The sequence below is a fragment of the Nycticebus coucang genome, chromosome 22 (genome assembly GCF_027406575.1).
Source record: "Nycticebus coucang isolate mNycCou1 chromosome 22, mNycCou1.pri, whole genome shotgun sequence".
Classification (NCBI taxonomy): domain Eukaryota; kingdom Metazoa; phylum Chordata; class Mammalia; order Primates; family Lorisidae; genus Nycticebus; species Nycticebus coucang.
Window position 1 is genome coordinate 21,501,545 of NC_069801.1, and position 27,557 is coordinate 21,529,101.

The window sequence follows — 27,557 nt, forward strand, 5'->3', positions numbered from 1 at the left end:
GGGATTCTGACTCATAGATCTGGAGAGGCATCTGGGAATCTGTATTTTTAATCAACTACCCCAGTGGGTACACGTTCTAGTGCCATCTTATGTCCTTCCCATTTTAGAGATGAGGAAACTGAGACCTGAAGAGGGAAAGAGACTTTGTCCAAGGCCATAAAATGGCATGAGAAGGGCCTTATTTTTGCTTGTCCAGGTGGAACATCTCTCTGTCCTCTGCCCCTTCCCTCTCTGCAGGTCCCAGGTCTCAGCTGCTTCTCTTTGTCCCACCTATGAGTTCACTCAGGGCCCTGTGCTCTCCCATGCTGGGCTGTGGACCTCCTAAGTCAGGTCTCTACTTTAACTCGGAGCACTGCTGCTCTTGTGGGAAGGCAAGAGGAGCAGACTCTGGACTCTCCAAGTCTCATTCCCCACAGTATGGCTAATCATGGTTCCTGATGCCCTCTCTGAGATGCTTACCAGAAGCCACCATCCCTCCCTCCCTGAGGACCAGGCTTGCCAAGACTTCCTTGCTCTGGAGACCTCCCACTTGGGGCCTGAGGGTGTGATCTTGGCATAAGAGAAAAGCCTCCTCTCCAGTGGTGGCTTCTTTTCCACCCACCCGTGAAGACCTTTGGGCATGTCCTCCTGCCAGGCCTCCTGACTCTATCCACTGCTCTCTCTGCAGCCTCCAGGATCTGAAGGAAGCAGCTGGCTCCCCTCCTCACCACACCCCACCAGCCATTCTGTTGGACCCTTCCCAAGGGTACCACCTATCCCTGGTCTGCAAACAAAGTTAAAAGGGTCCTTCTGTCTGTCTGTCTACTTCTGGGTCAGTGTGTCTGAGTGCACCCATGGGGACACCAGCTGGTTGGAAGGGGGCTGGGGGCCCCAACCTGCTGTGCACAGTGCCGGGAAGCGCCAGCCCACATCCTTGAGTCCCCAGCCCCACCCTCCCCGGCTGTGGCTGTGACCACCCCACCCCTTCCCCAGCACTCCCCCTCCCCCACCCGCAATCTCCCCAGGGGAGCTGGGCTGCCAGCCCCAGCTCTCACTTCCGGCCCCATGACCCTCTCTCCTAGCCTGCATACTCCTCCCCCCTCTCCATTTCCCTCCTAGGTTAGTTTGAAGGCCCAGGGATGTCCTCAAATGGAAAACACTGCACCAAAGGAGCTGTTACTAGTACTCTGAGACTGTCCCCATCACCTCCCATCTCCTCCTGGGGCTTTATCTCTTAGGATCTGCTCCCTCAGGAGCTAGTCATTGCTCCTTTCACTCTCCTTCCCTTCAGGCCCCTACCTGCCCATCAGATGTACCTGCAGATCTTCTTCCAACCTGATTCCAGCTTCAAATCACAACAAAAATGACGATGGAAATAATAATGGCAGCTGTCACTCATTTGGTATTTAAATGGAGGCACAGAGAGGTTAAGTTATGTCCTTATGGACAAACAGCCATATCACTCACTTCAGCTGGTCTCAATTTAGTTTTGTTGGGCTCCTTTAAACCAAAATGCATTGCTGAGGGCACCAAAAGTTTGGTGCCCTCCCATGCAGCCTCCTCCAACTGCCTTAGTCCCAACCATCAGTTCTAATTTTTGACTTCTAATCTATCCTCTCAGTTTCTAGTCACCACCTCCCACTGGCCATCCAGATGCACTACTTTCCCTTGCCACTAGGTGTCCCCTTGGAGCCACTGATGCCCCCAAGGGGAGCTGGTTCTGCCCTGCCCCCTCCCCAGGGTAACCGGGAGCTCCCCCACAGCACAGCACACCCCACCCACCCCATCCTACCCCCAGCCACACAGAGCTCCTTTGTGCAGCCCTCGCCCACCCCCTTCCTGCCAGAAGCAGGGCACCTGGCAAGCAGGTCTGCCCCAGAACCGCCCCCTGCCAGCCCCCTGCCCTGGGTGCCAGGTGTGCGGGCGCCACGGCCAGCTCTGGCTGGACATGAGGGTCACCCTGCTGGCGGCCCTCCCTTCCTCCCTCTGAGGTCACCCAGGGACTGTGCTTCCCGCCCTGCTCCACCCCCATCCCCTCCTGCCCTTGGCCCTTCCAGACTCCTGTCCTTGTCTTTCCTTCTGTCTCTGGAGGACTCCCTTCCTCCAGCCCCACCAGGCCCTCCCCACAGCCTCACACCCCCGCCTACCTCCTTCCCCTGAGAGATCCTCGTTCCGCCCCCCCCTCCCCGCCCAGGTCTGAAGAACTCCTCCTCCTGGAAAGTTGCTGCTGGAAAGGAAGTGACTTCAGCTATTTGGCCACAAGGCTGGGCACTGCTGAGCCCAGCTCAGCTCCAGGCTCGCCCAGCCCACCTCCAAAGCACAAACCGAGCCGTGTGCACACACCACCCCCACTGTGCACCCAATGCCCTGAACACACACTCCTCATGTGCACATAGACCCCTGTGCACATGCCACACCTCCCCAGTGTATTCAGATCTGATCCATACATGTCTCTCCAGTGTATACTGGCACCCCACACAAACACCATCCAGTGTGGCACACACAACACCCTGGTATTCCCACACTTGCCTAATACACACCGGGAATCTTGCACATTCACCACTCCAATGTACCACATACACGGCCCTTGAACATCCCTCGGCCCACTTATGTAACTGTTGTATACAAGACCCTGTGCACCTAGGACAGAACCCTACATACACACCTGCTTGCACATGAGCCTGAGTGCCCTGTACATTCACAGAAGGGTACACACAGTCTTGCATCCTCCCACAGCTGTACCTCCCCACCCTTACAATCCCAGGAGGCCCCACCCCCAGACCTCAGGCCCCAGGAATGCTCCTTTGGAAGCTGGGTGGGGTCCCCAAGCAGGCCAGGCTCTAGGGAGCTTCCTGGAGCCCGAGGCTTCATGTGTCAGTTCAGGGAGTTGCCTCTGCAGGACAGGGCAGCCTCACCTGGCTTTGTGGCTCCTGAGCTTGGGTGGGCTAATCTGAATGAGGAGATGAGAGGCAGGTACTGCTACTGCCACTGTCTTTCCTCCCCTTCCTGTCCTATGAGGGCACCCTAGCACACATAGTTGGCCTACCCAGGCCCTTCCAGTACCTCACCTTGGCCTCCCAGCTCTCTGCTTCATCAGATTCCAGTAGAGAGGTGTCCTGGGGAATCAGCAGCTGCACACATCAGGCACTCTGGTTTCCACCTTTGCCCTGAGTCTTGGTCACTGTCACAACCCCTTTCTCCTCCCAGGTCATCAAGGTGCAGGGAAGAGTCCTCAGGCTAGGAAGTAGGACTCACTGTATATCCATGAGCCTCAGTTCCCCTTTCTGGATAATGGGGAGTTTGAGTAAGCTGGGTTAATATCTTCTCATTCTACAAAGGACCTCTTTTTGGCCTAAGCTGGGAGGGAATTGCTGCTGGGGTCTGGGAGGCAAGTTCCCCTGATCCCCACTTCCTGGAGGTGGCCTAGGCCCAGGCTGGCTGCCCTGCACACTGTTACCTGAGCAGGCTGTGCAGTCAGGCCCGGCTCAGCAGGAAAGGCCTGTCTTCACCAGTGTCTCCAGGGTGGTCTCTGCAGCAGCCCAAGCAATGCCCCACACCTGGGGCCCTCTGCTCAGCTGGGTGGGCTCTGGTGTCCAGGCCAATGGATAGACAATCAGGCAAGCTCCCATCTGTAGAAGCAAACACAGTACCCCAGGCATAAGCATGAATATAGGGTGAGCCAGCCAGAGGGCAAGGTACAGAGGGACACTGAGTCAGGAGGCTGTCCTAGATGGGGTCCCAGTCGAGCGCCAATCTCATCCCATTGAGGAATTGTGAGCCTGCCTCTTGAGGCTCTACTGGGAAGCAATGTTTTTGTTCCTCCAGGTACACAAATGCATATACAGGCACACACACTATAGTGGAAGGACTCCGGCCTTTGTGAGTCAAGACTTAAAGCTCACTGTGTGACCTTGGGAAAGTCAGTTTACCGATCTGGTTCTTAGTTTTCTCATCTATAAAATGGGAAGAATTAAGATCTCATGAATGGGAGAAGTGCTTTGGGGAAGATATCATCACTAAAAGCTTATTTAAAATGCAGGTGTGAGAGTTGCTGTTAGGAGTGATGGTGGATGCAGATTTCCACCAGGGTGTGTATGCAGCTGGTGTTTACCCATCTCCATCAGTACTGGTTATGTCTATTTTTTTTTTTTTCTTTGAGACATAGTCTCACTATGTTGCCCTTAGTAGAGTGCCATCTCATCACAGCAACTTCAAGCTCTTAGGCTTAAGTGATTCTCTTGCCTTAGCCTCCAAGTAGCTGGGGCTATAGGCGCCTGCCACGATGCCCAGCTATTTTTTTGTTGCAGTTGTTCAGCTGGCTCAGGCCGGATTCGAACCCACCACCCTTGGTGTATGTGGCTGGCGCTATAACCACTGTGCTATAGGTGCCGATACAGATTATGTCTATTTCTTTTAAGACCCAACCCATGGCCTTTCTCAACACCTCCCTGCTTCCTGCTCTTGTGTATGCCTCCCTAATGTCTGTACTAGAGCCCAGAGGGAGTCCAGGAACCAGGCCTCATGCCATGCTCAGAGGTTCTGGTTGCCTGGGAATTTGCATATGTGTGATAGAGATTCTGCCACATAAATGCATGTTTGAATGTTCAACTGCCTGGGTAAACACACCTGTATGTTGGTTTCTGGATACAGCCTATTTGTATGTCTCTGTGTGCATTTCTTGTATGTGTGGGTACATACATACTTAAGAGCATACACACGTGGGATTGTGTGTTTGTTCTGTCGAGGTTGGAGTGGTCAGCAGTGTGTGTACATGTATGAGGCCAGACTGACTGTGCGCTGGTGTCAGTGTCTTCAGTTGTTTGTATGTGGGTATGTGCACTATTCACTTTCTTTCTATCCAGCTTTGTGTGTGTGTGTGTGTGTCTAGCTGAGCCAGTCTGTGACAAGGTGGGCCCAGCTGTCCTCAGTGTGAGAGTGCCTGGGATTGCGCACACTCCGCCTGGCTCTCTGCATCCTCTGTGTCAGGAGCCAAGCCGGCTCCTGCCTGTCTCAGAGCTCTCTGGATGTGTGTTTGGCAGGGCATGGGGGTGTGCAGTGGATCCTCTGCGGTCCCTGCAGGTTTCCAATCTCGAGGCCTGTGACTGCGGGCACTGGTGTCAATGTGGATCAGTGTTGCCTCCCTCCTACCTCTGTCTTTCTCTGGGTTTTCAGGGTCATGGTGTGGCAGCGTGACTGGTCACAGTGTCCCTGTGGGTCCCTTTCACCAGGGGCCAGTCTGTGCTTGTGCATGTGACTGGGCATGTGTGGATTTATATGACCTTGTCATAGTGTGTCTGTACATCACTGTGTCTCTGTGCATGTCAGTGGGTCCTTGTGCTAGGTCATTGTATGTCTGTGCCAGTAAAGCTATGTGTCATGTGTCGGTGTCAACATGTGTGAGTAGGTCTATGTGCCTCAGTGTTTGCGTGGTACCTTTGTGTAACTCAGCAGCATGTGTGAATGTGTGTGTCTGCATGTGAGAGACCTTTTGTGAGACAGTGTGTATGTCTGTGTCACTGTGTTTGTATGTGCCTGCTTCCCTCCTCCCTCCTTCCTTCGCTCACCCTCCCTCTCTCTCTTTCTCTGTAGGAGCCAGACAACTCCCCAAGCCTGGATTAGGGACAATTTATCCACAGGCAGAGAAGGAGAATTCCAACCTGCCAGAGCCTCCCTCCTCTGATCCGTCCCCCCTTTCCCTGTGGTTGGGTGGGCACAGAAACACAGCCCAGCAGCTCCCAAACCCTCGGGGAGCCCCCACCTCTGTAGCTCCCCAGAGGCTCAGGAAGAAGGAAAAGATGGAATTCTGGGTGGCCCCAGAGCCCTCCAATGGGGGTGGACTGGCTGCCCCCCATCTAGGCCCCCACAGCTCAGCTCATCTTGGCCCTGTTCTCCTACATATGGTGGTGGTGATGTGGGGTATGTGTGGGGGGAGTCTCCATGGGGTCTGCCTGGCCCTGGGGGAGACCTAAGGAACAAAGCTGCCCCCAGCCCCTCCACAACCTGATACTTCCTAGCCGATAAATACCAGTCCCCCCAAATTTAAGTGACTGAGAACCTTACAATTCTGCCTACACAGGCTGGGGGGGACACTGGGAGGCAGAGGACAGTGTGGTGGGGGGAATGTGGCAAGGGGGGAGCAGAGGCTGGGCTGGGACCAAGACTCCCTTCACGGTGCTCCAGGCACAAGGCAGAATCACATGTTTCCCATTAGCTGCTCTGGCCTCCTTGTTCAGGGGGTGTTGGCTGGGGGAGATTTGTTCTGGTTGCAGACACCAGCCGAGACCACACAAGAGAGAGAGAGAGGAAAAGACAGAGAGAGAGAGAGCTCACCAGAATGAGAGAGGAAAAGACAGAAGAGGGAGAAAGATACACAGGGAGACACAGACACACCAAGGAAGAGAAACAGAGACAGAGAGACTTGAGAGACAGACACAGACGAACCCCAACTGAGACAGAAACACAAACATGGAGACTAGGATGCAGGGGCTGACGGAGGAGGAGGAGAGGAAGATAGGGAGGGGCTGAGAGCCGGTCAGAAGCTGAGGAGAGGGTGTCTGAGGCGGGCCCAGAGTGAGCCAGAGGGGAGGCTCCCGAGGAGAGCCCAACAGAGATGCAGAAAAAGGGAGGACCAGGGGCTGGATGTTTCCCCAGGAGCCTGAGAAAGAGATGGGGAGGCAGAGATAGGGTGGGCCAGGGAGCAGGCTGGGGTGAGGCCCGTGTGGGCAGCAGACAGGCTGGAGCTGGTGCGAGTGGGCAGGGGGAATGACGCCCGGCATGGCTGGGCGGGGGTGGCCAGGCGCCCAGTCTCCCGCCTCCTGACCCTCGAGCCTCAGAGAGATAACAGGCCCGAATAGTGCTGACTTGCGGTTCAGAAATCCAATATCCTCCTCGGCGCACTAATCGACTACCTGAGCTCCCGGCCCGCGCTGAGCTGCCCCGATTAATCCTGCGGCTCCAAAGCCTTAATTAGTTTAACAGTTTCAGGGGCAGAAGAGGCACGGAATAGGGTCCCCAGATTCTTGGGGACAAAGCCCCTCTACAAACCCCACCTGGTGTGACACTTCTGTAGTCACACACCTGCCTCAGCCCCAGAGGCTCTTTCCCGCTCATCTGTAAAAATAGGGTCCTTCTCCTGGGGAACTGAATGGTCCCAAGGCGAGGTACCCGGGTCAGAAGGTAGGTCATGAGGGACTGAGACTCCCCAGCCCACACTTATCCGCATGGCCAGGGTTTCATCGTTTCCTCTGGCTAGCCCTCTTATACTCTGTGGTCTGCAAGGGAAGGCCCTGCCAACTGCCAGCCCCATATCACTGGGCAACATGTTGTCTCTTTAGGGTGAGAGACAAGCTCCCAAGTTACTGACAACTTCCCAACAGCATGAGATAATCACACATGTCACTCCCCACAACAGCATGAGACAGGCACATGGTGACACCTCTCACACACAACAGCCACAGAGACAGGCCTATGAGTTGGCGACAACCCTTCCTAACAGGATGAGCTAAGCACATAACCTGTCGCTTCCCCCCAAAACACGAGCTGGGCACATCTGACACTTCCAGATAGTATGGTACAGGTACACAGGCTGTTGCATCTTACAATAGTATAGCTAACACACAACCAGGAACCCTACACCCACAGACAGGATGTAGGATGCATGGAGAACTTGTCATACACACGTAAGGTGTGTGAGGTAGGAGGAAGGCAGAGACCCCTTCACCTACCATACAGTATGAGGCAAGGACACAACCTCACCTCTTCCCCATGAATCCTCCCTCCAGACTGCGAGATGACGGGTACATGACGTGTCACCTCCCTGACTGCTTTGGACAGGAGATAGCCCACCTCACCCCTCCCATCACTGTCGCCAGCCTGGGTGCTGCTGTCCTCTGTCTGCAGAGGCGTCACAGCTCACAGGGCATGAATGTCACCCCAGCACTGCCAGAGCTGGGCACAGCCACATGTTGCCCCAGTGACAAACACCACCGGCCCCAAGAGGAGGTTGGAGGCACACAGGCTCTGGGTGTGACCTTGGTCCCTGGACACCAGAAGGGGAGGTGCTGTGGCTTTCAGCTTGGGCAACCCAGTGGTGCTGGAAGAGAGCAGTGCTGGGGAGGAAGCTGCCTGGATACACAGATTACCTGGAAATGCCACCTCCCCCATCCCCTACCCTACCCCACTTCTAATTTAGTGTCTGTGTATCAAGGGAGGGGGCAGAATGAGTGGTGGAGGGAGGGCCGTCCTGAGGTCTGAGGAGCTGTTTCTATGAGACTGCTTAGAGAGGTATTGGGGGTGGGGGCTAGGGGCTGCTGTCACCATGTACTGAGATAGGACAATAGTTTGAGACCCCCACTGCCCGGGAAGCCCCTCTTCCTTACAAAGGCTGTCCTCTCCAAACTTCAGGCCACAGAGCTGGGGACAAGGAGGCCAAAGTCCAGGGGCATGACTCACCCAGGGAACAGGCCCAGCCTGCTGGCCATAGTGGTGAGGGAGGCCCAGAGCCAAGAGGCCCGGGTTCAAGTCTACACTCCTCAGGGGCCAAGCTGAGTGACCTTGGAGCAGCAGCTCAGCCTCTTTGGCTTTGGGGAGAGGGAAGGAGGAAGGGATGGCAGCAGACAAGTGCCAGGGTCAGAAAGAAGCTGAAGCTGGAGGACAGCAAGCAGTGTGCTGCAGGGCCATGCGAAGGACAAAGTAGTTCAACCCTGGCTCCACTGCTCCCTCACAAGGATCCTCATTTTTGCACACCTCAGTCTCCTCATCGGTACAATAGGGACAATAGCGCCAGCCTCACAAGACAATGTGGCACAAAGTGGGCAAGTGTTGCATAAATGGGAAGCTTCTTAAAGGGGGAGAAACAGGAAAAGAGAAGGCTAGAGACTACTCGCCCAAGCTACAGAGCAAGTATCAACTTAACTCAGCTGCCACCACCTGACTTTTCACCTGGAACTATTTCCTTAAGACTGAGAGATTGTGTGTGCATGTTCATGTGTGCAGGGGTGACAGAGGAGGGAAGTTGGGGTGTTGTTGGATACAGTGCTGCCCTACCACTCAGCAAAGACTGAGGAATCCGACAAGAGTTTCATACACGCCCCTGCCTTTACCCTAAACTCCACTTGCCCCACCTTCAAATCATGGACAAGAGGAGCAGCTCTAAGGGAGGAAGGCAGCCCTCACCACTTCCAGCACCTAGTACTTGGAAGGAGTAGGGATTCTAGAATGTTAGTGTTCAGGGTCCCCTCGTCATGTAGGAGCCCAGAGAGGGACAGGCCTAGCCTGAGGTCACACAGCATGACAGCAGCAGAGCCCAGAGCCCTGGTCAGGGACAGCCTCAGAGCACAGTCCCTCTAGCCCCTGGGGGTGGCTAGAGCTGGGGGGCCCTGGGGGACTGAGCAAAACGTGGTGACAGATGGCCTGCCGAGGCAGCGGCGATCTGGGCGGCTGGCAGGCATGCTCGCTCCCGCGCAGGGAAGCGGCTAATTTTAGCTGAGGCCTCGATGCCAGCTTTGTTCCCCCCACCCACCCGCCGAGGGGGCCCAGCATGCCTTGCGTGCAACCCGCCTCCCCCAGGCACCCCTACTCCCCCGCCTGGTCCCTTGGTAAGTAGTGCCTAGACCCCAGGGTCCTAGAACTGTCTGTCTGACCAGACCTCACCACACCCAGAGGCAAGGCCTGGGCTCTGGAGGCTTGGCTCTTCCACCCCAGGGCCTGTTTGCCTATGACTCCAAGCTCATGCCTTGAAGAGGGACAAGGAAGGACAGAGGCCACTGCCCAGATTGGGAGGAAGGGCCCGACAGCAGGGCCGCCAGTCTAGAGGGGAGGCGGGGCACTGTCCTCCACCCAACACTTAAGGAGACAGGACCCTGATTCTATCCATGCCCTGAGACAAATTCTTCTGTGTGGAGTCCCCTGGTGCTGGTAAGCAAGGGGCTGGAGTCACTCTAGCCTTTCCTTGTTCCTCATAACTTTGACTTTGCTCCAGGAACTCAAAGTACTTTCAAGAAGTCAGATACAGAGCAAGGGTAATACCCCTGTATCACTGGGGGAAACTGAGGCATAGTCTGAGACAACCACCGTTACGGCAAGAGAGGGGACAAATCTCAGTTACCAGCGAGGCCTATATAAGCCCTCCTCTGAATCCTTATAGTTAGGGAGCTTCTTGGGCAAGCTTAGCCCCTAGGACTACCCTCTGCCCCCAGTAGGCTAATGGAAGGTAGACTAGATGAATGGAGCGCATCCCTGCAATGGGAAGCCTAGCACTCATTTCTTGGTGTCCCACTCTCTGCAGACTCTTTAACCTTAGACTCCTGCCTAATTTCAGTTCCACTACATATGCCCAATGGGGCTTCCAGGACATTTGGCTCCTACTAGAAGGGGGACTAACTCTGGAGGCCCACCCCCCAGCTCCTAAACCAGGGGCTGTGAAAAAAAAAAGATCACATAGGAAATAGAGGAAGGAGAACTGAAAGGCCCAGCCCTGAAAGAAATCTATGTATTTAGGAGAGAGCATCAAGGAGAAGAGAGCAAGGGGGAGAATCAGACCCAGGAAAAGAGAGAGAGAACGAACATGGGGGCAAGAGAAACAGAGCAGAGTGAGGCTTAAGGAGAAAGAGATAGGGAGGGAAAAGGTGAGAGACAGACAGAGGGAGAAAGGACCAGCATGCCAGCAGAAAGAAAATAGTAAGAAAGAGACTCAGGAAGAGAGAGATAGAGAAGGAGAAAGAAAAAGACAAAGAGAGAGAGAAGCAGGATGATGCAGAGACAAAGACACACACACACACACACACACACACACACACACAGAGGGGAAGAGATGGATAAGGAGCCTGAGAAGCCTGCCACAGACAGGCTGAGGCAGAGAACCAGCAACCCCAGGAGCTGGAGATAGAGGGATTGACACACCCAGAGACCAACAGAGACAGTCTGAGGGTGAGACACACTGGGATGGGGCGGGAAGACGGGAAAGACACTGAGTGATAGAGTGTAGGGGGAAACAGCAGGAGTAGGCAGAGGAGAGGAAGGAGGGGGCGTTGAGGGAGGAGGAGGAGGAGGAGGACAGGAGATGTCGTCGCCAGAACTGGGGGGGACAGAGGACAGAAATGGAATGTGGGTCTGGGCATGAGGCTCACAGATGCATCGGCTCCGGTTTCAGCTGGGGCAGTTGGCTGCTAGTGTGGGGGGAGGAAGGAGCAGAGCTGGTGAGGGAGGGGGCCTGTTGCCATGGCGGCGGGCACGGCAGGGGCACAGTCTGCTGGCACTTGGAGCTCTGGGCATGGTAGGGGGCTGACTGAGGGGGAAAAAGTGGGGGAGGTAAATGAAGAAGCCTCGCCTCTGCTCTCTGGGCTCCACCAGAAAGTTTCCAGGGAGTAGATAAGAGACCTTGTGAGTGGAACAGGGCTCTGGACCCTGCTAAACCCTCTGGAGGCTGCCAAGGGGGCACCACTCTCCAGGTCACCTGTGTGCATCCCAGGTTCTCACCATATCTCAGGCTGGCCCCTGGGGACCTTTCTTCTCTGTCCCCTTCAGTCCAACTGAAGATCCTGCATGTTGCCACTGCTGCTGCTTGCAGGGGAGCAGCAAGATTGTGAATTCAGGATCTGTAATCCTAACGCAGAGCCCAGGCCTACAGGGCTCCAGTTGCCAAGGCGACGGCAGGTCAGAGGGCAGTGCAGGGCGCCTGCTTCTCCAAGTCAGAATCCCAATTGTTAAAGCCCAAGAATAAACAGCTGAAGGGGCTGTGGGGGGGCTGTGAGGGGGGCTGAGGTCTGCATCAGCTCAGTGTGGTGTTGTCAAGCGAGATGTCACTAATTGTCTGAAGGAACAGGCTGAGGCAGCTCTTAACTGCTTCTGTGCCACCGGAGACACCTTGGCTGCCTGTCCCTGTCCCTGGGGCCTTTCAGCATTCCACTGGGCCAGCTTATTGGTAGGGGGAGTGCTGGCCCAGCACAATCCCTGCCTCCCTTGTGCTGAACCCCACATACTTTGGTTCCCAATACTCCTCTTTGCCCAACTTGAAGCCTCTCACCTGTAATCCTTATGGACATCCTCAGCACCAGTAAGCCCCAGATCAATGGGCTCACAATACTCCTGGTAGCTCAGAACTGCCCCTTTGGCCTACAAAAGCCCTCCTGGCTCCCCCAACATCCTCTCCCCCTCTTCCCATAAGTCAGGGTCCCGGTGTATATGTACAGACTGCAGAGCAAGATAGGCTTGGAGTTCTTCTCCTATGGGGAAAGGGAAGGTCTAAAGCAACCCTCTGTGCAAAGCTCTTGCTCTCAGTCACACACAGATCCAAACGCCTGAAGGGAGCTGGAAACGTGGTTTCTGGCTTTTGATTTTGATTTTTCATACTTGTGTGACTTTAGACAAGGTGATTTCCCTCCACAGTCCTGACTCTTCATCTGACATCCATCCTAAACATTTAGTGGTTCCCTATTCTGAGCCAGGTGTGTCTGTAACCCACAATGCAGTGGGTGAGAAGGGCTCAATAATACAAGGTAGAATGCCAGCAGAAATAACACCAGGTGAGATGTTCCAGGAAAAATAGAGCAGTGCCTGGTGCTCAGTAAGCTGTTTAGAGGACGGCAGTGGTGTTAACTGGTAGTACCATTATCACAGAGGGCCACTAAAAGGATGTAGGTAGTCAGGAAAAAAGTTGGGGGTGGGGGTCCGTTCTGGGAAATCTTCCTGCAGCAAGTGGCACTTGGCAAGATTTGGACAGGTGAGCACAAAGGCTGTGCACTCCAGGTAGAGAAGGTCCGGTGAGGCGCTTCAAGGGGAGCTGAGCTGCATGGTTTCAGGGTCGCGTGTTCTGCCTCTCCCAGAGCAGGAAGGGCGAGGCCTTCAACGGTCTCCCCGCCCCATGGGCCAGCCCTGCCTCCCCTTACACCTCCCGCCGACTCCACCCACGCCGCGTCCAGATCACCGGAGCCGCGCTCGCAAGGGGGCGGGCCGCCCGCAGGCAGGGCTCCCGGAGATTGGTAGCACCTGGAGTGATGTCGCGGGGGCGGGGTCAGGGCTTCGGGCACGCCCCCCGCCCCAGACCCTTAGCCCAACCCTCAGCTCGAGTTTCCGGGAGGGGGCGCTCAGCCGGCTTCGCCGCGCCTCTCAGGTGGGGGCCGGGGCGCTGTCCGTGGGCGGGGAGCTGGGCGCGGAAATAGGGGATCCCCCAGAGAGAGGGCCCAGCCCAGCCCCAGGCTGGACGTGTACAAAAGGAGACTTGTTCTTTCTCGGGATGCCTGCGCCTTCTCAAACGTACCTACAGCCACACTCCAGGGACAGCTACACCCACAGTCCCACAAAGCCTGCCAGGGTGGGAAGATGGAGGAGGGGACTGTAAGAAGAGTCCTGCTCCGAGGCACATACTCAACACCATTCACCTCACCTCATCCCACCCCAAATAACCTGGATACCCTCAGAGCTTTATGCAAAGTCCTGGGGACACTGACGCAGTCACATTTTTAAAACTACCTCCTCCCTCATACAGTCTATAGCTCACAAACTCCTGCTCTGGAGTCAAACTGCCAGCTGCAATCCAGGCTCCACACTGTGTGACCTTGACATCCAATAAGGCTTATTAAGATTACTTTTTTCCTTAGACACTCCAATAAGGGGGCAGAGAAAAAAGGAAAAAAAAAAGATTACTTTTACTGAGCACTTACTCTGTCAATCCTCAAATTACCCTACATGGTTACTACTATTGGTCCTATTTTTGTAGATGGGGAAACTGAGACTTAAGAGTAAATAGTTTGCCTAAGACAGAGGCAAGGATCTGAACTCCTATGTTCTCCAATGTCATCTCAGCCTCCCATTACACCTTACACCCTAGCACTCCACCACAGACAGCAAAGCCACCTCACAGTTGAAGTGTAATTCTCCACCCCAAACACATCTCAATGTCTAGTACCAGGCAGTTTCTCTCACTACTCAGTATGTGTGTATGTGTGGGGGGGAGGGAGCATCTCCTACCTCTAAGCTTCCTGTCGCTGATGCTGGCCGTCAGTCTTTATAAATGGGGCACAGAGTGAGAGCAGGGCCAGAACAGACTACCTCTAACCTTTCCAGCAGGCTCACCTCCACCTCTCCTGACCCCAGGATGACAAAGCACTGCCATACTGGTTGGGGCACCTGGCCTGCAGCTCTCCCTGACCCCATAGGTCTGGACTCTCCCCTAGCTCCCAACCCCTACTGAGAACAAGTTGAAACAAACTCCTTCCTGGGGATGTCAAAGCACCTTTCCTGGGGGGAGGCGGCACTGTGATCCCCTGAGCCTGGTTAGGGAGAAGGATCGGGTTACTCTTTCCCCAGCTGTGCCTGGACTCCTTGGGACTGACCTTTCACCTCATCCAGGCCAGGACCCAAAGGGGGCCAGAGTCCAGCCCTCACCTCCTGTTAACCCTCTGCATTCCTCCTCTTTCCATTCCCGGCCCCCCCCGCCCCCCAGGGTCTCAGGAAGTCCAGCTGGGATGCCAACCTTTCCCTACCCTCCCATCCTGGGGTCTGATTTCCCAGGGAGCTTTTTATGCTCCTCCCTGCCCCCTGCCCAAGCTGCCCTGCTGGGATCAGATACCTCCGCCCAAGCAGCTGAAAATGACCTGGGCTATTTTCGCTCTGGGATCACATTGCAAACTCCCCCTTGAGCAGCCAGCTTCCTACACCCCTCCAGACTATTGCCCCCCACACTTCATCCCTCAACCAGGGTCATTAACAGTACAGGAGGGCTTTTAGAGACCACTGGCCTAAGCCCCTCAAATGGGGAGACAGACCATGAGGAACGATACACAGGGCTGGGCAGAGAACCAGGTTTCCTGAGTCCCCGCCCAGGTCTCTTTCTACTGTCTAGCACAGCCTGCTCTGTACCCTAGATCTCAAAGCCTCTGACCCAGCCAGAAACCCAGCCAACCTCCCCCAAGCACCAGAAAGTCACACCAGAGGCTACCCACAAGTCCCTATGCTGCCCTGCATGTAAGGAACCACCTTTGCCACACTCTTCTCTTTGTTTTGTATTGGGACCAGGATTGTACCTGTGTCACAGACCACTGGAATGTTTTAGGGGGTAAACATTGCCAAACTGGGAAGATGGGGAAGTTGAGGCCCAGGGGAATGGGAGGTAGATTCAGGATATATGTAGCTTAATACTTCCATATTCCCAGCAGCCCCTTCCTCCAGCTACTTGATCAACCCCCCCACCCACTTCCATTCCTACAAACCCAGCCCCCTTCAGGCCACTGCCCCTGCCCCTCTGCCTCAAGCCCCAGCCCTCCTGGGCAGGAATGTGACTGGTCAGGTCTAAGCTGACCACATGAGTGGCCACAAGGTGACAGACCCCCATCTTCCCATCCCCCCAGCCTGGGGGAGCTCACATACCAAGGCAAGGGGTGGGGAGCTGCTTTAACCCTTTGAAGCCTGGCTTTCAGGGAGAAAAGGAGGGGTGTTCTACTTCTTATGGCCAATTCCATAGGACAGCTGCCAGGTGGGGGGGGGGGAGTTCAAACAGAATCTACTTCAACAAGGAAGGATACTTAATGGGGTTATCTGCCCAGCCAGTCCCCATTAAGAAAAACTATTCTTTACCACCTCATATGTTTAATCTCATCTCCCATGACATCTCGGAAATCAGTCATGAGTTGGCATTGAGGGCAGAGAAAGAAAAGAGGCATCATGAACCCTAACCTCAGGAGCCCCTAGTCTGATGGGAGAAACACAACCTTGCCCTGGGGAGTCTGATGGGGGAAGACCAGGCACAGAGGCTAGGACAAAGAGCTGGGTGCAGAGAGGAACATGGAGCTGCAATAGAAGTAAGGAGGAAGCCAGGGCAGCAGAACAAGCCAGGTGGGGTCAGACCGGGCAGGCTTCCCGGAGGCCCCTCAGCCCACACCCCTCCCCCCAGGCTCTGGAATCTCGGGGGTCAGGGCTGAGGGACAGCCCCACCCCCTGCTCCCCTCAGGCTCAGGAATTCCACCAGCCAAGGGGGGGAATGGCTGCTTCGGCCTCAGTCCAAGTTGGCTCCCACTGGACCGGGAACTACAGCTCTTCTTCGGCCCCCCACCCCCACACCAGCCTGGGGGCTGGCCCCCAGCCCCTTTCCCTCCCCCTCCCTGGCTGGCACGGTGTGTGCCAGGCGCTGGCAGAAAACAAACCCGCCGGGGTGGGTTTGCAGGGAGCGGGGTAACCTTGACACAGTTGCGGCAGTCGCTAATGGCAGACACACACTCCGCCTGTTCTGGGGGGACTGTTGCTGTTGCTAGGAAACCGGCAGCCGCGTGAATGGAAATGGGTCAGTAAACCTGGGGAGAGATAGTGTGACACTCGAACCACTGCAGCTGCTCCAGCCCACACCGAAATCCCTCCTCTTCAATATTTATCACTCTCGCCTGGGCCCTCAGCTCCTGCCAGACCCTGCACCAGCCTGGCCCTCAGGCCCCCCCTAGGGCCCAACAGAGGTGGAGGGAGAAAAAGAGATGAGGGGGTTGCTTGTCTATGGGGGGGTGGGTGGGCAGGATGGAACTGGTTCTGAAGGAGATTGAACAGGAAACAGAGTCTAATCCCGTGGTGGGGAAGGGGTTAAAAGGTCAATTCACGCCTGTTCCTGACTTAGGCACCGTGTTAAAATTACTTCAAGAGTGAGCAGGCTTGTGGCTGGCTGGTTGGTTGGCTGCATGCCTACCTGCCTACCTGCCTACCTGAGGAGGGACTGATTAGGACAGGAGACTTCACTTCCAGTGTCCTGGGGCCTCCCTCTGTATAAAAGATGGAGGAGGAAGAGGTACCCAAAACATGGCCAGGATCAACTCAGCCAGAAAACACCAGTTGATGGTTCCAGTACAATCCAACAGCAGCCCAAGTGGCCATGGGCTGTCTATTGCCTTACAACACCATCCCGTACAGCTACACACACCTCAGACAGCCAGACACCTTCTGTTCAGAAAACCTTGACAACACCCCTACACAGATACCCCCACAATAGAACATGACAACTGCAATTCAGAACAGTGCCTTTCAGCGCGACACCCATAAACAAGCTGACAAAACTAGGCATGTGCAAAACTGTGCTGTATCAGACTGTGCTGACTCTTTTATTACTTCCCTAGAAGCCTGCCTTGACCCAAAGCCTGGCTCTGTGGTTCATGTGTTTTGACCCCCCCCCACCCCCACCAGCCTCCTCATCTTGCACACACCCCAATACACTGCTCCTCCTGTGGTTGCTTTTCTGAAAACGTCATCCCACAAGCTAGCTGCCTTGTGCACCTTAGCCGGGTTCCCTGGAGGTTGACTGGTCACTGACACACACATTCCCTTCCCCTAGAAGCATGTGGTTCCACAGCACCTCCTGACACAAGCTCTTATTCTTATGCACAGGCCTCTCTGCAGACAACAGGGACCCTGGGAATCAGGAGTGCCACTCACTTAGGAGACAGGCTCCCTCCACCCGCCACAATCTCCACCAGGATCCCCAAAGGGTGTGTCTTGGGAAGGGAGGCACTCTAGCCTTCTGGAGGAAGGGGATACCTTGACAGGAATCTCCTAGCTGACTTAGTTCTGTGTGCTCCTATCTCCTAGGATACATATCAGTCAACACAGGCTCAGAGCCTGTCATAGCTAGAAGGTGCCTTAGGGAGTTAGTAATCCAACTTCTTCTTCTGCTATGCAGAAGGAAAACAAGGCCCAGAGAGGGGAAGCAGCCTACCTAAAGTCACACAGCCCAACTGCTGGCTTCAGCCCCTTTCTCTTTTACAGTCCCTCACTGGGAGCCCTCGAAGAGTTGGAGAGAAACTGGAGGAGTGAGGTACAAGTCAGCCATAGCGGGCTTTCCTGAGGCAGAGGGAGGTGGAACTGGTCTACTGTCCCAGAGAGGTGGTTTATGAGAACCGCCAGGTGCATTCAGAGACACAAACACCTGGCAGCCCTGGAACCTCGGCCACATAAATTTGGTCAAACCCAGATTTTGCCAAAAGGATCTGGTGGACACTTATCCCTGCCCCAATTCCTATCCCAAGACCCCACAGACCTGTCTCCCCAAACCAAAGGGAAGTTTGCCCTATTCCCTATACCTGGCCTTGAATGCAAGTTCAAGGGCATCAGCTGCCTTTTATTTAAACAGACCTCTGCCAAGAAGATGAATGAGTAAAAAGGTGTTCTGCCAGGTAGTTTTTATTTCAATTCCATTTTGCAGAAGCACAAACTGAGGCTCACAGAAGTAGGGTAATTTGTTCAAGCTCACACAGAGAACAAATAGAGCCTTGAGCTCCTTCCAGTACACCAGGGTCTTTCCCAGTGGACAAGGCAGGCCAGTCAAACAGGAAACAAGAACTGGAGTTGGGGGAGGTTGGGAGTTGACACAGGCCCAGGCGACATCCTGGGCTGAGGGGAGCCCAGAGGCATCTTAAGTTGAATCTGGTATCTGGCAGTGGTGGAGCAAAAGGTCAGCAAGGAGATGGGAGGGAGAAAAAAGCAGAATTCCACCAGTTTCACAGCCTGCCTGGGCTGTACCCTGGGGAGCCAGCCCAGAGCTCTCTGCCAGCCCCCTCTCTCCTCCCCCACCCCCAATGGAACAGCAGAAGGAGCATTGTGAGGAGACTAGTGGGACAGAGACCTTAGGAAGCAAATTCTCACAGGGTTGTTCAAGGAGCAAGGGATTCAAATACTCTTGAGGACTGATTCTGATCCCTGGATGGGACTGGATGTTTCACAGGTGCCCTTTATTTCCCACCCTTACTTAACTATGTGCAGACACTATGCCAATTGCTTTAAATATTGTGCAACTTTAAGCTCCACCATGAGGCCATGGCATATCTACTATTATCTAGTTCTTCAAATGAGGAAAGGGAAACTCAGGAGGGAAGGGACTTATTCAAGGTCACATAGGCAGTGAGTGACAGAGAAGGCATTCCAACTGTGCCTATCCCCACAGCTTTTGTTAACATAGTGAGGCAGGAAATGGAATTGAACAGGGGCCAGTGGCAGGGGGAGAAGGGGTCCACTTTGGGCAGGGGAAATGCCTGCTGAGTTGCCAAAAGGTTCATCAGTTTGCAGAGCACCAAATGGTGCTAGCAGTTAAAAAGTTGTGGGAAAGCATATCCTCCCTTCTTCCACAAAGGGCAGTGTAGCCCTATTACCCTCCCCCAACCCACAGGTGCCAAGAATGAGCCCTGAGAGTTCACTTACCTACTCCCCTGGATCTTAGGGTTCCTGTAAAAGAGAAGCCCCTCCCGTCCAAGAGCTCATTACTGAACTCTAGGACCTGCAAAGTGCAGAGCCACCCCCCAAAGAACGCTGCCCCGCTGTTGCCGTCGGAGAAAGTGTCCAGGATTTTTCCCTGTACGCCCCCCACACACTCAAAGACACGGCAGTTGAGGATGGGAGAGGTATTGAGAAAAGACTGCCTTGCCTCTCTCCTAGAAGCCCTTTTTAACTCTGCTTCTTGTTCAAGCAGGAGGCTCGAGGTCGCAGGCCCGGCCGTTTTCAGGCTGCCTCTGAGTTTTCCCGCCGCTGCCTCTAGGGCTACCTGGCAAGCTAAGCTACCCCCATCCCTGCCACCCCCACCCCTCCCCCAGATGAGGCCACGAAGTTTCTGACTCCTGGATGAGGTGACTGCCCTAGAGGGAAACCAGGCGGCTGGGGGAGGGGCATTGCCTGCACCTGGCCCCTCTCCGCCGCCCAAGCCCGGAGGGACGCGACTGGACCCCCGCCAGACCCGAAAAGCGCGGCCGGGGACGAGGCTGTCCCCGTCCTTTCCCGCAGTCTGCGGCCGCGCACTCCCCTTGACCCTCGCCGCGAAGGCGCCCCCTAGGGTCGGGCAGCTAGGCGCCCCTTCCCCAGCCGCGCGCTTAGCCCTCTCCCCCGGCCGGCCGCAGGAAATTCCAGAAGCTCTCCATCATCCCAGCGCAGCGCGCAGCCCGAGCTGCCAAGGCTCCCCGAAGGAGAGCCACATGCCGGCCGGCCGTGCGGCCCGCCCTCGCCCCCCCCGCCTCCCGGGTCCAAACCGGCCGCGTAGCCACGTCGGGCCGGGCGGGGGCCGATCGGGCCGCCCCTTCCCGCGCCCCGGGCCGGGCGGAATGCGTGGCAGCCCCGGCCGGGGCCTATTTTAAGCGTGCGGGGAGCAGCCCAAGCTCGGTGTTTTCGGCTTTTTCCTGGCCCCCGGCCCGCCAGCCTGGGCCTCGGCTGCCCACGGAGTGGAGGGGTGTCACGTGGCGGAGGAAGGGGAGGGCCGCCGCGATCCGGCCCGGGCCCGGGAGGCGCCCGGCTGCGGGCCGGACCTGCGCTCGCCATCCGCCGGGCTGAGCCACGGAATTATTAATAGCGCGCCCGGCTCGGGCTCCGGCGGTGGCTCCAGGGCGCCCGCTACCTGTACGCCCCTCCTCCGGTGAACGCAGGCGGCCAGGGCACTCCCTCCCCAGCGGCGGACTCAGGCCTCACTGGATAGCGCCACCGTGCACCAGTGGCCAATCACCAGCCTCGATTTCCTTACCTGTACATTGGGGTTGAGCTACCTGGCTTTATACCATGGGCACCATGTAAAGGATTTGCTTCCTGCGTCCTTCTCCTTGGGAAAAATGTCTACACGTTTGGGGGTCTCAGTTTTCCCATTTATAAAGTGAGGGGGTCTGAGAAGGCCCTTTCCGGGGAAAGAGTCCTTTATATTTGAACAAAGCATTTTGACTGATAGCCCATTTGTGCCCAGTGACTACTCAATGGTCACTGCCACACTGAGCACTTGCCCTACATTATTAACATGCATTATCTCATTAGATTATAAGATCCCCATAAAAAGGTAGTATTATCCTTTTTTTTTTTTTTTGCTGATGAGGAAACTGAAGTTCAGGAAGGTTAGTTAGTGACCCGCCAAAGGTCACACGATGGTAGAGCCTAAAGTCTGAACCTCTGGCTCCAGAGTCTGAGTAAACCACTGGACACACAGTGTTCATCCTGAAACAAGCAGAACAAGCACTACACCTTATTTACAGAGGAGGAAAATGAGGCTCAAAGTGTGATTTACCCAAAGTTGCCTTTGGCCAGTTAGTGGCAGAGGTGGTGTCCAACAAAATTTTCCAACTTCTTCTAGTCTAAAGCCCCACTGCAGCCCTCTGAATCTGTTCAGTTCCTGTCATGGTGCAGCTGGAACCCAGGACATGGTTCCAGAAATCCACACCAAGCTGGGTCCAGGACCCTAGGGATAACAACACTTTGCTCCCAAGTGTCAGTCCTAGTCTACTAATCCTAGATAAGTCAATCAAATTCTAGACTCAGCCCAGCCTCAGAGCCATGGCGGTAGGAGTATTGGGGTTGAGGGGAGATAGGAAGAACAGCCTGGGACAGAGCCTAGAACTGCTTCCTGCTCCCCCACCACCCCCCAAGCAAGGAAGCTGCCAGGCCCCCCACTCTGCCCCGGAAACCTGGCAGTTTATTTCTGTCTCTGGGCCCCTTGTTTCCACAGAGTCAGTCCAGGAAGGCCTGCAGCAGCTGACTTGGAGGGGTGGAGCTCCTATTCCCTCAAGGGTCCAGCTGCCACCCTGCTCCCCACCCCCCCAACACACCTGCCAGGCCAAACCAGACTAGAGTCAGGGGTGACATTGCAATGAGGGAGAGAGAAGCTGGGGGCCAGTGCTCAGGGGTGACACCAAATACCCTGAGAGGCCAAGAGTCCCAACAGAGATTCCACCTGAGGCCAGCCAATTAGGACTCCAGGAGAAGCAACCCCCTATTCCCCAACCTACAGCCCAGATGTTCTCCTGGGCAGAGTCATTCTACACCCAGGCTGCTAAGGGTGTAACCTCTGGCAAGTCCAACCCTATTTACTCCAGATCGTTCTGGCTCATGACTCCTCTGGACTCTGGTCCCAAAGAAATGCCTGCTTCTAAATCTGTGCTGTCCAATAGGGTAGCCACTAGCCATGTGTGGTTACCACACACTGGGAATGTGCCTAGTCCACAGTGGGATGTGCTGTGAGTATAAAATATATACCAGATTCTAAAGTCCCAGAATTGACAAAATGTAAAATATCTTCTTAGTAATTTTATAATGATTAAATGTTGAAATAATATTTTGGATCTATTAAGTTAGATAAGATGCATTATTAAAATTAATTTCACTTATATCTTTTTACTTTGTTTAATGTGGCTACTAGAAAATTTAAAATTACCTATGTGGCTTCCATTATATTTCTATTGGATAGTGCTATTCTGGATAGTATGGTGCTCTGGCTTAGGACCAAGGCTTTGCCTACTCTAGATCAATATCTCTGAGGCTTTAGCTCACCCACTTCCCCATATCTAGACCACAGCCTTATGTGTGGGTCTAAATCTCACCACCTCATAATACCCGACCCCAGCTTTCTGTGAATGTAGACACAGCCAGAGATTATGGTTTAGGCTGCTTTTAAAGTACTATCTAGTACATTTCTTGCTCACCAATTACCAATATCTAGATCCCAGTAAGAGTGTGGCTCCAGAACATTTTCCACGTGAACCTGCCATAGATTTAGTTCCACTTGACATACCAATCTTGTTGGCATAGATCATTGTCTAATGAGATTTAAAATCTATACATACCCCTCAGGGGGAGTAGGCTTCTAGATCAGGGGATGGCAAACTACAGCTTGTGGCCAAATCTGGATTGTTTTCTGTTTTTATAATTCAAGTTTTAGTGGAAGACTGCCAGCTCATTCGTTTATGCCTTGTCTATGACTGCTTTCAAGGTACAATGGCAAAGTTGAGTAATCATGACAGACAGTGAATGGACTACAAAGTCTAAAATTTTTACTATCTAGCTATTTACAGAAATACCCTGTTCTAGATGACCAGAAGTTCAACACACCATAAATTTAGATTCTAGCCAAAGCTCATGGCTTATTCTAATCTAGATCACCTCCTACTGTAGTTCTTGATGGTGCTACTGATGAGGATCTAAACGGGGGCCTAACATGAGTCCTCTGGTATTTAGTTTCCACATTCTACTCAGTTCTCAGCAGATGGGCCCCAAAGTACTCCACTCTGGGATGGAAAGGGTGTCTCCCCCTCAGAACTGCCCTAGAGAGAGCAAGGCCCATGGGTCCTTCTCAATGGCCTTGTGATGGGAGAGGAGGGTAGTTCCAGAAAGCACTGGAAGCTGAGTCAAAGAGTCGGGGGAAAGGCTTTACACAACAGGGGGTAGAACAAAATCAGGCCAAGATGGTAACAGTAGTAGGGGTGTGCAACACGGATTATTTGAGGCCTGTTTTGCTTAGCTGTGGTGTTGGATATTACAAAAAGTATGCGTGGACCTTTTCTTTTACGCATCAACTTTCATTAGTGTTAGTGTATGTGATGCCCAAGACAACTCTTATTCTTCCAATGAGCAACAGAAAAGAAAAAAAGGTGGAATAGCCCCACGCTCTATGCCTTCCCAGCAGGTTCTAGAGTTGAGGGTCATGGGGCAGACAGAAGCCAGCCCAGGGGACTTTAGGGGAAATCTTTATCTCCAGCCACCTCATGTGCCTCACTTCAGGGCTGAGCTAGCACCACTACTTCCCCACCCATTCCCTCCAGCTCTGCCATGTCCATGGCTTTCTTTGAAAACCCTCTCACACCTGTCCTCTCCTTTGGCACTTCTCTTTCTCAATCCTAGAATCCCAGGCTAACCTTTATGCTTAAGACCTCAAGCTTTAGAGCTGATAAGCCTAGGCTTAAATTTAAGTTCTGACTCTGGGCAAGTCACTTCACTGCTCTAGGCCTCCTCAGTTTCCTCATCTGTAAAACAGAAAATGAAAATGGTATTTATTTTGTAGGTTGTTGTATGACCCTAACAAGATCATGAGGCCAATCACTTTGCCCAGCATTGGGCCCATAAAAAGCATATAGTGCTACTTGCTGTTTTATTATTATTGATCATCTAGCTTGGTTCCATGGATGGGCTTGTAAACCTCATTCATTTTCACCAAAACCTTTTTTGTTTTTCTGGAAAGCCCCTAATCCTCAACATCTTCTCAAAATGGCTCCTTAACCCAAATGATAAAAAAGGAGGGATGCCTTTTAGTTCAATCCAAATGGGAAAACAGAGGCACATAGAGGACAAGGGATTAGCCCAGGTCCCTCAGACTCAAGGCTAGAACCCAATATCCTCTCCCAAGCCTTCTCCTTCCACTAGTCCTAGCTGTCTCTCTGATCTGACCTCATCACTTCTCACCCGCTCAGCTGTGACAGCCTCCCAGCAGATTGCCCACACCTCCAGTTGCCTCCACTGAATCTCCGCCACCTAGTGCCAGCTACATCTTCCTCAAATCCCATTCTTGTGACACTGCGTCTCTGCCCTGAAACCTTTAATAGCTCCCTACTGCTGATGACAACATCAAGGCTGAGGTCTTTAGCCTGACATTCAAGGGCTTTCACAGCCAGCTCTGGCCACGCCAACCTCCTCTCTGTTCCCTCTCATCTGGTCAGTGGGGCTGACTTCTTCCTGTCCTCTCTTTCCTCCCCTTAGTCTCAACACCACCCACACACTCAGTTCTGGACACATTCTGCCCCTTTGCTTAATCACACAGTGTCTCAGGCCTTGCCTGCTGCCCCTGCTCTGCCCTCAGGCTGGCCCCTGGGTCCTGCCACCCTCTGAACTCATCCTGATCTGGCCAGGCCAGGGTATGCTGACCATAGCTCTGGCTCCAGGAAATAGGCTCTGCCACAACTCCAACCTGTGGACACTGACTGACCTCAGCACTTGCCATATCCTCTCCAGTTCACCTCTCTCTCCTGCCCTCTAGACTTTGAAGAACAGCACTCCGCTCCCTCCCCCTATCATAAGGAATCATCAGGAGCCAGCCGGTTTAGCACTGTCCTCAAAGTCATGACTCCTGGGTCACTCAGATTGTCCTTTTTGAGCAGCAATGTCCTCATCTATAAAATGGGGACAGTAATGCCTATATGTCACATAATTCTCATGAGGGATAAATTGCCTTATAAACTGTAAAGTGCTTTTTCTACTAAAACCTGCCGTACAAATTATACTAATGATAGCCTCCATTTGTAAGTTTATTTAAAATTGCAATAATTTGGGCACTCCATATGCCTCTTCCTTAATTCATTTTTCCTCCCTGGCACTTATCGTTGTCTAACAAACCATGTATTTTACTTGTTTTTGTGTTGTCTGTGCTACCCTCTAGATGTAAGCTCCTTGAGGGAAGATTTTTGTCTATTTTGTTCACTGCAGTGTGTCCTAGAAAAGTGCCTGAATGTTAATCCGTGTTCACAGAGCACCTCAACTGAGGAGAGGGGTACTTTGATGACCCTCATTTTAAAATGAGATGTTAAGTGACTTGTCTTGATCACACAGAGGGAAGTGGCCCGGCTAAGGTTGGCTCCTGAGCTTGCCCTCCTGATCACTATGCTCTATTTCCTGTCCAGATGGGGGGTTGTTTCTATTTCTACATTAGCTAAGCCTCCAATCTTTCTCCCTCCCTGTGCCCCTGAGGCCACCAGCCATTCCAACCCTCATTCCACCTCACTCAGCCATTTCCTCCCACTTCTCAGCCCCAAGCCTGAATGTTCATTCTTACCTCAGGGCCCTTTACTGATAGTCCTATGCCTTGCCTGGAATGTTCTGGCTCTCCATCTATTTCAATTCACCCATTTCTCAAGACCCACCTCTTCTGGGTCTCCCTCCAGACTTTACTTGCTCCCTTCCCTGAGCTCAGGCCTTGTTTATTGCTAGAAAAACCCACTTAGGGAGCATACGCTGACTTAGTCCATTCTCTAATTGTTTTCTGAATTTGAAGGCCTTGTCTACCTTGGTCCCTTCCTTTCTACTCCCTCTGCCCCTCTCCTGGCCAGGTCTCCTTATTCCTCTGCTGGATCAACACCCTCACCCTCACCCCATCTCTTAATCAAGTTTATTTTATTATTATTATTATTTTCTTTTTTTTGTAGAGACAGAGTCTCACTGTACCGCCCTCGGGTAGAGTGCCGTGGCGTCACACGGCTCACAGCAACCTCTAACTCTTGGGCTTACGCGATTCTCTTGCCTCAGCCTCCCAAGCAGCTGGGACTACAGGCGTGCGCCACAACGCCCGGCTATATTATTATTTTTTTAGAGACAGAATCTCCTTTAATCACCCTCAGTAGAGTGCCATGGTATCACAGCTCACAGCAACCTCCAACTCCTGGGTTTAGGTGACTCTCTTGCCTCAGCCTCCCGAGTAGCTGGGACTACAGGCGCTTGCCACAACGCCTGACTATTTTTGTTGTTGTTGTTGCAGTTTGGCCGGGGCTGGGTTTGAACCCATCACCCTCGGTATATGGGGCCGGTGCCCTACTCACCGAGCCACAGGTGCCACCCTTAATCAAGTTTAAAGCTTTGTGATTAAAAGCATGGCTCTAAGTCTCTCAAACTGCAGCTCCATCCTCTACTAGCTGTTTCTTTGGGCATGTCACCATACCTCTCTGAACCTGTTTCCTAACTTTGAAATGGAGATAATGTGAGCACTGCCTCATGAGTGAATGTGCCTGGCACATAGTAAACACTCAGTATCAGCCCACTATTATTCCTATAGCATTTCATCATGTTGCTATTCTCCATCCTAAAAGCTTCAGCCTCCTCTATTCCTCCTTCCTGATCAGTTCCCCCTCTTTCTAGATTATGATGATTATAAGACTGCTAACATATATTGACCCTTTATTATCTGCAGTGACTGGAAACATGTCTGACACTCAGCAGGTACTTGATATTCATTGCTGAATAAGTTAATTAGCTAATTTAATCCTCATAACACCCCATGAAGGGGGAGGAGAACTACTATTAGACTCATTTTACAGACAAGGAAATCAAGGTCCAGCGAGAGAAAAAAACTCGCTGTGGCTGGCTGGGATTTGAACCCCAGTGGTCTAACTCCAGTGATGAGCCTCTTGTTGCCCTTTCCATCCTCACTATCCCATTCTAATCTGCTCTGACACCAACCCCAGGGTTGTCGGGACTCTTTCTCTCTCCAGGGGTTAGGTCTTAGCATCTGGACAGAATGGATCCCCACTGAGCCCCTGCTCCAGGGCTCAAACCCTTCATGTTTTATCTCATTTGAGCCTCACCAAATCTGGTAGCATCCATGCCATTAATATTTTCCCTTGACAGGTGAGGAAACTGAGGCTCAGAGAGGAGTTTAAGTAACTAAGGACGCACAGGATTCAAAGCCCAAATTCTTTGAATTACATCACGTTTTTGTGATGTTTTTCTCCCATTGTCTTATACAACTGTTGAGAGCTGTTCACACACATCTGCCTTGTTTTTCCAGTTAGTTAAGACAACAAGCTCTCTGGGGCCAACCCCTCCCATGTCCCCCACTGGTGCCATGTCCCACAGAGGCTTCCTAACCACTGATCTGCACCCTCCTAGCCAGGCACACCTGACACTCTGCCTGTTTACCCCAGTAACAGGTCTTGATTTATGGGCTTTCCTGCCCTACCAGACTTAGGGTTGGCAAAGGCAGGCCTAGGTCTCCCCTAGGATCTCTCCTAGAGGATCCCCAAAGATGCCTTATCTCCTGGGAATTCAGGGCTCCTATCTCCCACCTAGGGCATAAACCAAGCAGGATAGCATGATGGTTCAGAACAAGAACTCTGGATCCC

The 27,557-nt window shown here is 53.3% G+C and overlaps 1 protein-coding gene across 14 annotated transcripts in view; it reads right to left on the reverse strand.

The window, feature by feature from the left end:
- Window positions 1-27,557, reverse strand: part of AHDC1 (AT-hook DNA binding motif containing 1) — a 65,305-nt gene that overhangs the window by 19,067 nt on the left and 18,681 nt on the right. For 7 of the 14 annotated variants that reach the window (XM_053575890.1, XM_053575887.1, XM_053575877.1 and 4 more), the window contains 2 exons: window positions 3,437-3,608; window positions 3,048-3,263 (listed from right to left, as the gene is read on the reverse strand). The gene's annotated coding sequence lies outside the window, so the exon portion shown is untranslated. Of the gene's footprint in view, window positions 1-601; window positions 918-3,047; window positions 3,264-3,436; window positions 3,609-19,140; window positions 19,467-27,557 lie in introns of those variants that run through there. The other 7 variants (XM_053575886.1, XM_053575884.1, XM_053575880.1 and 4 more) reach the window with 5 other exon arrangements.